The sequence below is a fragment of the Bactrocera dorsalis genome, chromosome 1 (assembly GCF_023373825.1).
Source record: "Bactrocera dorsalis isolate Fly_Bdor chromosome 1, ASM2337382v1, whole genome shotgun sequence".
Classification (NCBI taxonomy): Eukaryota; Metazoa; Arthropoda; class Insecta; order Diptera; family Tephritidae; genus Bactrocera; species Bactrocera dorsalis.
The window spans coordinates 110,089,582-110,105,054 of NC_064303.1; positions in this window are offsets into that span (position 1 = coordinate 110,089,582).

The following is a 15,473-nucleotide window of genomic DNA, read 5'->3' on the forward strand; positions in this document are numbered from 1 at the left end:
AAAATTAATGTTTTCATCAGCATATGATTTAGGAATTTATCCTTTCTGACTAAAATTTGTTATTTATTATCAAGAAAAATATTATATCTTTTTACTTATATCCTATGATAGGAAATTGTGAGATTTGGACAATCGATCTTCAAATTAAGTTTTAATGTCTAAATAACAATAGTGAATACGGCAGATTTGCTGTGTCTTGAAACATCCAACTGTATACGGACTTGACTTTATGGTTTGAAACTCCAAACATAGAAGATACTTTGTAGAATAAAATCCCGAATACGATGACTACCGGTCAAGAAAAGTTGTGCTTAGTAGAACTAAAAAGCTAAAATGTACCACATGAATAATATTATCATCATAATCAGTATTTCTCAATGGAATCGGTATATTCTCTGAAATAATGTATGATATTCTCCTACATAAATATTTGATCCCTTAAAGTTTTTTTTCCAAAATTTCTCAAACTTTATTACAATATAAGAACAATGCTGAAATGTCCACTAATTTTCTTTTAATATTCTCAACCACCACGCAGATTTTTCCACTAAACCCTATCGAACAGTAAAACTGACGGACTTTTTGTTGAAATGTCAACCCAGAAACACTTAAGAGACTCCTATTTCTTAGCAATGCTTTACATTAAAAATACATATATCTGTTATCATCGCCGAATATTTTCTAAATTGTTTTATGTACGCTTTCTCGTCGAATTGTTTTCTAGCCGTCGCTTGTTGCATTCTTTATCCAATAGCAAATACTAAGTTTACCAGCCGAAAGAAGTAGATCTCTAGAATTTTACTTAATAATATTGACATAATAACGGGCTTCCTTCGTGTATTTCGCAGTTTTATTGTTTGGTTGTAATGTCAAATTCGCTAATAAGCCTAAAAATAAATATTTCGGCTGTTTTCAAACTTTGTACTCTGACCAAAAAGTTGAAGATGCTATACTCCTGAGTGACCTTGTAAAAAAGTTAATACGGAGGCTGCTATATATATTTCTGGCCTAGGCAACACTAAGTGTTGCCAGGTGCAATCTGACATTTCCATTGGAAAGTTTGACATTTTTAGCATAACATCACTCAGAACGTTTTGTCATTTAATCGTGAATTGTTTTATTTACAGGGAATTAAAAAATTCATCTCGGCCAAAAAATTAAATTAACTCGTGAACATTTTCATGCGATCATTTTTCACAACTTTCGACGTAGATTATCACGACAAGAGTGCATCGATGAACTAAAATCTTTGTATGGCTATGAAGCACCATCCTATAGCACTGTGAAAAACTGGTACAACGAATTCAATCGTGGCCGACGCTCGCTCAAAGACGAATTCCGTGAAGGTCGTCCAAAAACAGCCGTTGTGCCAGAAAACATCGATGCCGTACGTGAACTGATAATGCAAGACCGTCATGTAACATACATACCTTCAGATAGAGGCATGCCTATGCATTTCTCCCACCAGCATACATTCGATATTGCATGAACACCTTGCCGTAAAAAAGGTTTGTCCTCGTTGGATCCCGCACAATTTGACAATCGCTCAAAAAAAGGCTCGTGTGGATTGGTGTAAAGAAACGCTGAAAAAATACGATCGCAGTGCTTCAAAAGACGTTTATAAGATCGTTACAGGTGACGAATCATGGATATATGCGTATGAGCCCGAAACAAAACAGCAATCGACCGTGTGGGTCTTCCAAGACGTGCCAAATCCAACGAAAGGTGTTCGTGGAAGAAGCACTTCGAAGCAAATGGTCGCCTGTTTCTTGGTCATGTGGCGACTGTTCCGCTTGAGCAACGTAGGACGGTCAATTCTGAGTGGTACACCACCATTTGTTTACCTGAAGTCTTCGGAGAAATTCGAAAAACCAACATGAGAAGACGAATCATTGTGCACCATGACAATGCGAGCTCTCACACATCGGCTCAAACCAGCGCCTTTTTGACCAGCCAAAACGTCAAATTGATGGGTCATGCGCCGTACAGCCCTGACTTGGCACCCAATGACTTCTTTTTATTCCCACACATCAAGAAAATAATGCGTGGTCAAGGATTTTCGTCGCCAGAAGATGCTGTTTAAGCATTCAAAACCATGTTTTGGAGGTGTCTCAGTCGGAGTGGAAAAAGTGCTTCGAAAATTGGTTTGAGCGCATGCAAAAGTGTATAAATCTTGATGGAGAATATTTTGAAAAACAATAAAACCATTTTCGTTGATAAATATTCCTATTTTCATTATTAGGCCAGAAATATATATTGCAGCCCTCGTATCGTAGAATTATACAATGCAAATAATATTTAAAGATTAATTTTGCAATATTTCTTAGTATTCTTTAATTGCATAAGAACAGTTGTCAGGTGATTTTTGAAGTGAATTTTTACTATCCATTTCTTCATTAGTTATTAATTACATTACAGGAGAATAGAAAGAAGTCAAAAAAATTAAAAAGGTTAAAAATTTCAAAAATTTCAAAAATAGCACCCGATAATGTGGGTGTCTCAAAAATTTACACGTAACCATTCGCACGATTTCAATCCACCAAGCAGTCTGAAACGAGGAAATAGATATTAATCTAGAATAATATCGCAAAATTTTCGCGAAATGTTGAATATTTGATAAAAAAAAAACAATTTGAATTGAAAAAACATAAAGGGTATTCAGACTAGCTTTGTTAATTCTTTAGTCGTTACTCGGTAGTTTTTTACTTGGGTTTTGTTTTTTTAAACTAACAGATTATCGTTTTACTGAGTAACGAAGTACGACACTGGCAAGTATGATAGTTTTTTCGTTACTTGGTTACATCAGTCAACTGGTTTGTATGCGTTGTTGCCTCAAAAGTTAATTTAATTCATTGCGAAAAAAATACATTTGCTGTCTACTACAAATTAGTTTTTATAGGCAAGTCTATAAAGCAGATTCTTCAAAGTTTTCAGTGTAATCAGTCCAGTAGAACCTGAGAAATGGTGGGTATCCGAAAATAATTTGAACTTGGAAAGATCATTTTGTAGACATATTCTTGAATTTTTAAACTTTAAAAATTAAAAAAAAAAACTATTTTTTTATTTGTAGAATAGAATACCGTCTTAAAGTAAATTCTCACTCGCAGCGTTATTTTTTCAGAAAAATAATCGAAATTACAAAGTTTTCTACGATTACTATTATTAACTATTAACTCGTATTAATCTATTTTGTGAAATATTTCCATGGCATATAATAGTCAAAAGTGTAATTTTTCTCGAGCTTTGTATTTTTATAATATCTAGTTAATTAGATATATTGTTAACTATGGAATACACTAGTTTTCTAGTAATTTTGCGACTGTGAAGTTAGAGGCTGTTTCATGTTACATTTGGGTTGCTAAAATCGAAAATGATTGTAGTTAAAAACATGCAGGAAGGGGTGTAGCTGTACGTAATGGAAAATGTTTGTAACTTTAATTCATAATCAGGGCACCTCAAATATCTCACAGACCTTTTAGCACATCAGTCGCTATGAAAGTATAGATTATTCCTATGAACCTAAAACTTTCCTTTTTGCCTCATTCTTGTTTAATAGTATGATAAATGTTCTCAAGTCTCGGTAGAATTACAACATAAACTTCTGGCTATCCGAAGCACCAAAATAAATGTTGGTATGGAAAACGGTTTGTTATCATTTTCAGTTTAAAGAAGTTGTTAGCTTAAATTTGTCCTTCATATTTGTTGAGTAGTATTATTATTCGTAAACTAGAAACAAATCAGCTCTTGAATTTTAGAAATATTTTGACGGATCTTTTGCTTTAACTTGTATTTTGGCAAATTGCTCTTGTAAACATTTTTCATCCAAGAACTTGCTTCATAATAGTGACCCTTGAACTTTCTTACAGCATTAAAATAAAAGTTTACTCCTCAATCTCCTTACAAAAAATCATCTGTCCTATCTACCATCTCTAATAAAAAATTGCTAAATTTTCGGGAAACCTCAGATATTTCATCGCTGCGCTGGCATTTCACTGACCTTTCTTTCGGCCTTTCAACTCCACCCCACACCACACTCTCACTCACTCATGGCGCTGCTATTTATTGCAATGTGTTGCCCTTGAACTGTTAAAATTTCGGTATTATGTTGGCGTTTGCCACATTTCAACAAAGACTTCATAGTTTATCTTTCGCGCTATAAACAAAAGCATAAAAATCTAATTGCCAGACACCAACAAAACTAACACTAAAATAGCGCTAACACAAATGCGTACATGTGTGTGTGTGCATGCAACAGATACATAATTAACTACATAGTATACACTTAGAGCATAAATTTTATAATTTCATCAACGACATCCGCCATCCGGATGACAATCACACTCGAACACTGGAATACTTGAAGACCTCAGCACCCGACAAACCGCGAGTGCCAGCGGATTTTGTGCTCAATATGCATATACTTACATATGTTTATCTATGTAAGTGTTTGTTGCATGTATTAAATCGGAAGTTGCCACAGACGACTTGTCATTGCGATCTGGTGTCGCTTATAGCCTTTGAGGCCCGCGTATATGGCGGCGATGCTTAGTGCTGCGCGGTCTTGATTTTCGTTACTTTGTTTGTATATGTTTATGTCTGTATGTGTGTGTGTATATAGCGCCTGCATGTGCCGTGATTGCCTTGTGAATCATAAAAATCCATACAAAGTACAGCGAATGTGCTGCAAGTGGAAATCTTTAATTTTAGAGACAAATGGCGTGCAAGTCGTTATTTGCTGGTGTTTGTCTTTGCTTTCATTTATAACTTTCGATTCTTTTTTCTTACATTTTTCTTTCAATTTTTTATTTTTAGCATTTCAAACATTTTTGTATTCATTTTTTTTGGGGGTTTTTGTTTTGAAAATTTTTATGTTTCAAGTGTTGCACGTCAATGACACGAGTGCCAGCCGCGGCAAATCTCAGCGTGTGATAATTTCAAAGGAGTTACGGCTTACAAACGAAACAACATAAAACAATGTCTATAACTGTATCGTCTATATTTGTATTTATTTACTTATATATGTCTATATGGCTGTGTAGCAACAACAATAAAGCATATGCACTTTCTTATACAAACTCAATTCGTACAATTTGTCTATACACACATACACATGCACAAATTTACAAACACACGTATAGTCGCAGATACGTATTTGTCCCAATGCCATGTGCGCTTCTTCAATTTTTACCGCAAAGTGCGCCGGTGGCCATGTGCGCTCGCTTATTTCGCGGGATATACGCTGTAATTCATACAAATTGCTTCCGGTTCAACAGTGGAAGTTGACTATAAATATCCGCGTAGCTGTTGAAATGAAGGTGCAAGCAAATCGTAGGCAAGAGAGAAGACGTGGTCTAATAAATACATATTCATTGAAATAAAATAATAACCTCAATCAGAAAAAGTGCACAAAAACTTATAATGCATTATTGGCAAACATTGCACCATCAAAAAATTGATAAAAGGCCTATGTCTGATACGATCAGTTTTGAATGGAGATTGAGAAGATTGAGTATATGCCATTTTTCTTTCCCTCACTCTCTCTCTCGCGTTCACTCAATTAGAGCGCTAACTGTTTAATTTTTTGTCAAAGTTTTAAGTTCTTTTCACTAGCAGAAAGCTTTAAGAAGTTTTAGGTCTTATGTTATATGGTCAAAGCGAGTAAAAACGCGTTTCATTCTCAAAATATCCACCAAAATCAATCAAACGGAGAAATTCGGGTACTCTTGCCATCTCTCTAACACTTGCCTGATATTTTTCAAGAACCATATCTTTCACTTTTTTTAATATTTTCATCATTTCATTGAAGAAATGGTATGTCTTCAAGGATCTCTTGACCGTCTTTGAAGGCTTTACACCATTCGTAGGCTTTTGATAAAACTGAATCACCGTAAGCCTTTTCCACCATTCGCAACGATTTCGCACACGAAATATGCTTATAAATACAAAGTTTTAGAAAAATTCTTTGTTCGATATTTTAATCCATTGTAAAAATCGGAACGCACTACTGAGGTGTACCGACTTATGCAGCTGCCGTAAACAAACTGGTTGACAGATCGCGCTCATATTTAGTATAGTAACAAGGGCATTCCTACCAACTTAGCAAAATACATTTTTGTGAAATATCATTTACCAGAGGAATTTAATTAAAATTCTTCTTCTTTTGTCCCAATAACAGATTTATAATAGATGGCGAGCGTTATATTTAGTTTAACCTCGTCAGATACACAGATTAAATTCGACTGGTTCTATGCATAGCTCATTCGTGAAGCTTGTGTCTTAAGAGGTTACATAGGTTTACGGATTTCAAGAAATCGATTTTTTTTATTGTCACATTTAATTCAACAATACCTCTAGCATATTTCCTACATTTTCAAGTTGATCCCATTAATAGTTTCGGAGATACAGCCTTGAGAACTTGTGCGCTCGAGGCTAGCTAAGCTAAGTGCACCGTCTTTAAACGCGTTTTTCTCGAAACTGTGTCTCTGAAGTCGGTTGGCGAGAAGTACTCAACCGATCTTCATGAAATTTTACACATTTCTTTGAGATACAATTCTTAAAGGATAGTGTTTGTTTGTAACATTAAAAAATTCTGATAAAATATTTCATTTTTTGTATGAGAAAAAATTTTGTTAAAGAAGGCTATCTTGAAAACCCATGTAGACCTTTAAAGCATTGGCACTGTCAAGTTCTCTACCGGTCTCTTATCTCTACTGGTCGAATTTCATCAATTTTTTATGTTGCTCAGTTGATTTTCCAAGAAAACCGATTCAAAAGGGTCATTTTAAGTAATAATTTTGAAATCCTAACTGCTACTGTCTTCGGTTCGCAAGCACGTCTTGCTTCTCATATATGTGTATATTTTATAAGGTCTCCGACGTTTCTTTTGTGACAAAGCTTTTCGGGGTATACTAATTTTATGCTTCCCTTAGTTACTAATAAAGAAATAGTTTGATTATATACTTTCTCAACATACATATGTATATCATTTCTTCTAAGCCTTTGATGCTTGCCAAAATATGATTCCCTTTTAAATTTTTTTTAGTATTATAATACAATTATCTCTTATATAATAATATTTACAAAAAAATTTTTTTTTTTAATATTTCTTAAAATATGTACATATGTACGTTTGTATGTACATAAGTATACGTATATGAAAAATAAGAAATGAAAACCATTCAATCCATGGCATAATTGTTTGAATTTACGATGGCATCTGTTTAATAATTGCTGTCAGCACAAATATCGTCAACAACAAACAGCAGCGATCTTCCTGCTCACGAGCATCTTGTTGACATGTAGCTAGCTATATGTACATATAGGAGGATGTACTGATAAGTACTTAGCGCACAAAAGAAAGAAATAATTAAAAAAAGGTAATTTTAAAAAATATGTTTTTGAAAAGCTATAAAGTAAGCCACTCTGATGACGATAACCTACTCATTCGAATTAAATATTTACCCAGCAATTGTCTCTTTCAACTCTGGAAACAAAAGTAAGATGCAGGGCTTCACACCCTGATGGAAGTCTTTAAAGTATACTATATATGTGACGAGTTGCTGAGTCGATTTAGTCATGTTCGTCTGGCTGACTGTGTGTCTGTATATACGTTTACTAGTCCGTCAGTTTTCGAGATATCGTTCTGAAAGTTTTCATATATTTTTCGCCGAATGCGGATAGCTATAGCGTATAGCTTCCATACAAACAGGCCGAGCATAATCAAATTCTTGTGTGAGAAGCTTTGTTGTTTGACACGATATCTTCATATGTAGCGGCCATTCAAACTGGCTAAACAAACTTACGATAAAGGTCTTCACCGAAATTTTTCTCCCTCATAACATTATTGTTTTCTTTTGTTCTAAATCCAAATTGGACGAATTTTTGCCGGCAACCTGCTGGGAGACCTATTTATAACTCAATAGTAAGTGTCTCTTCCTACAGTAGATAGCGCCATATTAAAATAAGTTACTTTTCGAACTGCCCTCGTGCATATATGTATGTAAATACTTTTGGCTGTCATTTTCTTATTGTTGTTGCGTTTGTTTAAATGTACAAAAACATACATAAGTACATTAATTCATCTCAACATTTATGAGGATTAAATTGCCATTTAAAAAGCTGCAAAAATGCCGGCGAAAGTCAACGCAGCGCAATAAAAGGCAATGCGATCAAATAAATTTCCAACCGCAACTTAATAATTTAGCATTATTGTTAAACACCCTATTATACATACCAAAGTAAGTATGTGTGTGTGTTGTTGTTTTACACGACATTTATGGGCTTGTCAACAGTCATTATTTTGATTTAAATTTTCACATAGCAAAATAAATTCACTGCCTTCGCCTGGCAAATTGTCACAACGACACAGAAATGCGAAAAAAAATTAAAAAAGTGCACACCAGAGGAAATCGAAAAGAAAATGCCAGTATTTGTATTGGTAAATTGCGTTATTGAAAAGCAAAAGGGGAGACTCGCGCACACCTTGCCTTAATCGATGGCAAACACCTTTGCGGCGCACACGCGAAGAAAGCGCAGCATAAATAAAGTCGAGGGGGACAGCCAATTGGCCCCACGACAGCAACAACTCACTGTTGTCTCAGCGACGATGGTCCAGGGAAGGACGCGCCAACAGTTGGTCAGCGCTAGCCAAACAACCAACCAAGCGGTCCGGCCCGTCTGCATCAGTCGTCAGCGCGCGTCGTTCTCGTGACAAATTATGATGTGCCGTTGATAATAAAATCATATTTTGCAAGAGCCACTGTCAGTTGTGCAACAAACAATTGCTGCGTGAGGGAGCGCTGGTTATATACCCATAAAAATGTGTGGTTGTGTGTGCTCCACTCAAATTGTTTATGTGCTTTTTGAACCGGGTTCACTGTAATTGGCCATTTACATGGCAAGCGGGGCGCGATCCCGAGGTCAAGTGAACATAAATTTTGCTTGAACGTTTTTTTTGCAATTCTTTCGCGGATTTTTGTTGTCTATTAAATTGTTTTTTTGTTTTTGTTTTTTTTTTTTAATAAAATTTCAGTTCACATTTTCTCTTGCGTATAATTCCCGGTGGGATTTGAAAGACTTAAATGGCTTAATGAATGTTTTGCTACGGATTTGTTGACAATGATGAATACTTGTGCGGTAAGCTATAAAACTGATTTGCATGCGTGGTGTCAGAAGCAAGGTTAACCTGATGAGGCTGATGAGGGGGTAGATGCTGGAAATTGAAAAATTTATTTGCTTTGCAGCGCATTTCTTTGCCGACAGCTATTGCTATTGAATCAGTGTGATCTTAACCTTCATTCTTATATAGTTCTAGAAAATACTATGTGTCAGCTCTGAATAACACTGTTGGCTGGATATTGGTCAAACCAATTTTTTAGAGAGATAAGTATATAAATACGAGCTTGTTTCGTATATAGTAAAAAAAGTAATTTCTCCGCTTTTCTCAGCTAGCCTCCAAAGTCAAAATATTTGACTCCATATTTAATAATTGGGCATATTTAAATCATGTTTATTTAATATGCAAGTAACGAAAAAGCAAATATAAGGGTAAGGAGAGCACACATCCACTCTCATTTCAATGGTGTAAAATATTATCGGTCATGTTTGTATGACTTGCAGCAAATGAGCGATATGTTAAAAGGTTTCAAAATCTAGCAAATGTTTTTGAAATTTCAAACCTTTACCTCCTACTATCACGATTCGAAGTCAAATATTTCGAAAAGCTGAGTCATTTAACAAAGAAAAAGTTAATCTGACATTCCTGAAGCTTACATTATTCTTGAAAGTTTAAATATTTCCTCGCTATTTACTTGGCGAAACCAATCTTGAAAAGGATTCACTTGGACAAATATTTGTAATTTTAGTTACCCAAAAAATGGGTTACATGGGTTTACGAGTTTAAAAAAAATTAATTTTTTTACTGTCTTATTAAATTCTACCAGACCTCTAGAATATTGTCCTAAATTTTCAGGTTGGTCCGAGTCATAGTTTCGGAGACACAGCCTACTCAAGCGATCTTCATGAAATTTTACACAGGTCTTTGAGTTGCAATTTTTAAAGACTTGGACACAAGATTTTTTTTCGAATACAACTATTGGAAAAGAAATGTTGTGAAATTTTCATTTTTTTTTTAATATCTGCAAAAATCCAATTTTCAGTTTTTTCCCTTCGGGCAAGTTCTAAATTAAGGTTTTAATTAAAATACGTATTTTTTCACTTTGGATGATCCTGTAAGGAGTTATTCTGCCAAGGCGGGAGCATCCTTTTTCCGAGCTGTCACCGGAAATGGTGTCACGAGTTAAAAATATTTTTTTTTTTACAAAAATTTCAGAATTTCTTTGTTCATAATGTCTGTTTGTAGCAATAAAACAATTCTAATAAAATATTTAATTTTTTATGAGAAAAAAGTTGTTGAGAAATACTGCTTTTTACCCGAGGAAGCCCATATAAACCCTTAAAGGACATCACCCCATAGTTCAACTAAGCGTTTTGAGCATACCACAAATTCAGTAAGTCGATTAATATCAATCGCTGCCATTTCGCTAGGTTCTTCAAAGGTATGTCTACCGAGATAGGTACTCCAATCTCAGTGTGGCAAAAGCCGAGCAATAGAGCCAGTCAGAACCTACCAAGCTCAGTGGAGATCCATAGGTTCAGCGCTAAAGAACATCGGACTTGCTTCCAAGCGGATGAAGTTGGGGTATAGGTTCCCTTCCTAGCAAGCCCATCGGTTTTAAAGTTTGCATCTATTCCACTCTGGGCAAGCATCCACACAAGTTTAGTATGAAAAAACTAGTTTAGAAATACATAATCGCAGTTTTTTTAATTCTTAATTTGGAAAAAACGATCTTTTATTTGATTTTCTTACTAAAGCTGAAGAAAACTTTTCTCAATACAAAGTAAGCCTTGATGGCGTGCGCTACATCATACGAAGGTCTTGGTGTAATCGCCTGTCCTCTTCTTCTTTTAGATGGAAAATAGTAATAGAGATGGTGTATGTATTATTATTATAAATTTTGTAGTCATATTACTTCCAAAGTATTAAACGACAATAATTAGTAGTTGCTCGACAGATTACCCCAAATTTTCTTACCCTTCACCTATTTCTTTTTCTCTATCTCAGTGGTAACGTTCATAAATTTTGATTATTTTACTAATAATGTTATCTAGGACACGTCAAAAATACACTTAAAATGCCGAAATGTCAAACACATGAGTTTACTTTGACAGCTGATTTGACAGCTATCCCTCTAGGAAATCTTAAACCTCTAAAAACTATTTAAGTGTGTAATTTTTTTAAGTCAAAGACAATTTGATGAATAGTTTAATATATCTTTTTTTCTAAACTACTTCGTTTTCTGAAAGGAAAAAGTAGAAATTATATATTTTTTTGACTGCAGGCAAGTCAAGCCACAAATTAGAGCAAATGCTATCATAAATATGCCTTATCTCTCTCGGCCTGTCATAATTCAGTTTTATTACCGGAAAAAAGAAATTATTAGCAAAAGTTTATTAATCGATTATCCTTGCGATACAATCACATGCACAAACATACACAAATGCAACTTGTCAGCTGTAAGCGATGCGGTAATTGATCAAAAATGCCAAGCACTTGGCAGTTGGTGGAAGTTGCAGCAGTTATTTATGCACCTATGTGGCCAAGTATAACAGTATATCAGCTGAAATATGCATATAATTTATGTATATGTGTCCATATATGTACATTCATACGAGTACATTGCTAAATACGCGCATTTGTCGATTGTGACAGCAAGTGCAACTGCAACTGCAACTCGGCAGCACTTACAACTTACAACTACAACACACAAAGTCAGGCCGCGGCTGCCACCGCTACCGCACTGCGTCTACGTAAGCCCGCAGCGAAACAAGCTCAAAGCGCATGCGCATATCAATTTGGTGCGTTTAATGAAGCGCTGCCCAAAGGGGAACACGGAAATGCAGCGCGTTCGCATTCTACCCAAAACAGATGTACAAATAAATGCGTGTGTGTTGCAAGTGCGCTTGCTTACAGGGTTTTTTGTGCATTGGCGTAACAAGAGTTCATGTTGAAAAGCGCCTGCGCAATCGTGGGATACATTTCAATTAAACACGCCCGCAAAAACCAAACAAAAAACAGGTGATCGCAAAGGCGGCAAGTGTCAGTAGATAAGGGTAAATTCGTTGCTGCCACATACGTTGCAGAGGGTGCCCGGTACGCGCTTGTGGCATACAGATGTTTTGTATGATTAAGCGCAAATGATGAAAATGGCTTTTGGCGCAAACAGTTTGCCAGCCGTGAGTTCGTCATCATCTTCTTCATGTTGCCAGTGCAAAAAGCGCGCGCATATGGGTTGCCAACGCCAAGCAGCGCGGCGGCGCAATGCAATTTTGCACGAGTATTGTAGTGCATGTAGTGAAAAATATTAATGTTGGCGGCATGCAAATGCCACTGAAGAGCGCTTTTGTATATTTATAGGGTATAGGGTAACTTGACAGCCGTTGGGGCGATTTGTTGCTGCCACTGCACTTAATTTGGCGGCTACTGTATGCGGTCGCATTTATTTATTTTTCGTTTTTTCGGGCATGCTTAGCTGCTAGGGCGTGGGTTTAATTTTATTTTTTAATTTTTTTCATGTTTTTATGCCCTGCACATGAAGTCCGTAACTAGAGCGAGTCGATTTACAGAAAGCTATAAACCGGCGATTGCTGGAAATGTTCCACGGATCATATTGAACTACTTTGTCTAAATGAATATGGGTCTAAAACCGATTTCGAGCGATTTTTTTAAGGGTCTATATGGGTTTCCTCGGGTAAAAAACAGCCTATTTCAACATTTTTTTTTATAAAAAGGGAAACTTTTTATTAGAATTTTTTATTATTACAAACATTCATCATCAACAAAGAAATTCTAAAAATTTTTTGAAAAAAAAGATGTTAAACTCGGCCATGGCGACGCCATTTCCGGGGACCCCTTGGAAAATAAATGCGCCCGCGTTGGCAGGATAACTCCTTACAGGATCATCTAAAGTGAAAAATACGTGTTTTAGTTAAAACCTTAACTTAGAACTTGGACGAAGGAAAAAAATTTGATTATTGGCATACATACATTTTTACAAAAAAAAAATAAAAACTTCGCGACATATTTGTTTTTTTTTTTCAAATAGTTGTAATCAATACAAAAAAAACCTTCGTCCAAATCCTTAATAATTATATCTCAAAGACCTGTGTAAAATTTCATGAAGATCGGTTGAGTAGTTCTCGAGAAATCTTGCCAACCGATTTCAAAAACACAGTTCCGAGAAAAACGCGCTTAAAGACGACGCACCTAGCCTAGCTGGCCCCGAGCGCACAAGTACTCAAGGCTGTAACTCCGAAACTATTATTCGGATCAACTAGAAAATTTAGGACAATATTCTAGAGGTGTTGTAGAATTTAATAAGGGAATTAGATTTTTTTAAACCCGTAAACCCAAGTAACCCCTTAAAGCGAAGTTCTTTAGGGATCATAAAATTTTCGTCGGTTTTTGAGATATCCGAATGAAATTTAATGCAAATGTGCTTTCTGATATTCTATTGAGCATTTGTCAGATTCGACCAGATCGGACAACTATATCACATATCTCCCATACAACCGCTTATTCAGATTTTTTAAAATGGATCCTAAAAATCGCTGGCTCCAAACCGGTTTTAAACACATAGTCTCTTAGGCAAAGTTGTAAAGAATGATCTGTAGAAAATTTCCAACATACGCTGTTTTATAAAAAAAAAAATCGACGCGTTCTAGTACGTAACACCCAAAAGGAAACGTCGGAGACCTTATAAAATATAATATATAATTGATCAGCGTGATGACTTAGCCATATCTGTTTGTCCGTCCGTCTGTATGTAAGCGAGCTGACCCTTCAGTTTTTCAGATATCGAACTGAAATTTGGCACAGGCCGTTTTCCGCTCAAAAAGCTGCTCATTTGTTGGAATCACTGATATCAAGCCACTATAGCATATAGCTACCATACAAACTGACCGATCGAAAATCAGGTTCATGTATGGGCAACTTTCTTATTTGGCGAGATATCGTCACGAAATATGACACAGCTTATTGTCGAAGCCAACACCATAATCTTCAAATAGATTGTTCAGTTCGGACCACTATAGCATATAGCCGCCATACAAACTGACTAGTCAAAATCAAGTTAAAGATTTTTTTATCCTTTCATGCTACAAGAAATGCACCTGTGTAGGGTATTATTACTACGCTGCAATCGAATTTCACGTTTCTTCTTGTCCTTTTTTGAATTTTTCCGAATTCCTCAGTTGCTTAATTCTTCCTGTTTCGGCAAAAAATTCATGCATATTCACACTTATATGTAGATAAGTATATTTGTGAGCAATTCCACTTGGCAGCCGCCACGTAATAAATGCAATTTATGACGATCGCCTCAAGCTGCATGCAACGGCAAGTGGCAGGGTTACCAATACAAATTAAAACCAAAAAAAATTATGGCAAAAATAAAGGATGCGAAAAATGTGCAAAATTTGGGCAAACCAATGACGCGCCTGCGCGCCGTTTAATATGCAGTCGTGACCCGAGTCAAGCTCATTGACTCATTCACGCATCATTCATGCGCGCCGGCAACCGAATTTTCAGACAGCCCAGAAGCGGCAAATCGGCCGGCCGGCTGTTGGCGCAAGCTGCGTGCGTCGCCACTTGGTCCGTATTAAAATTGTTTATGGTTTTAATTAAAAACCACTTCGGCAACTGCATCAATCTGCGGTTGCAACATCCTTCGCTGGAAACTGCGGCAGCCGGCGACTCCTTTTGGCTGGCGCATAAATGCTTAGGTCCACGCATATTTTTGTTTTTTTCGTTCTTTCGGCTGCCGTGTGCCGTGTGTTTAGTTTTGTTTCATTTATTTGGTCTACCTTTTTTGGTCAAATTATTGCTGTGATAAATTTTTATGCAAATTTCAGGCAATGGAGCCACATTTCTACACACACACACGCACACACATACAAAGTAGTGTTGGTTGCAGCCACATTCCTGCAGCGAGGCGCATCTAAGTGACCGTTTAAATATTTTTAATGTATGCATTAATTTGTATTTTTTTATAAGTGCCATTTTCCGGTCACTCTTCTTCTTCGGCTCGGCAGGTGCATTTTTTGGGCGAAACCTTAATCGGTTCATTGACGAACTCACATTTCAATTTATGCCATGAATAATTATAATTATTGCGCAGCAATTTTTTGCTCCAGTTTCTTAAGCGGAATTATTTATTTATTTTACATGTATACAACTATATTTACATGTATAGGTGTATATATTGGAAATTATGTAAGAATTAGTGATTCGCAATTTATGGTCATTTTCGTAAAAGCATGCGAAAGAGCATTTCTCAAAGTCAAAAAATATATTAAAAAAATTACCAGTTCGATATATTCAAAAGAAAAGCATTTTAACCATGTATGATGGAAAATAT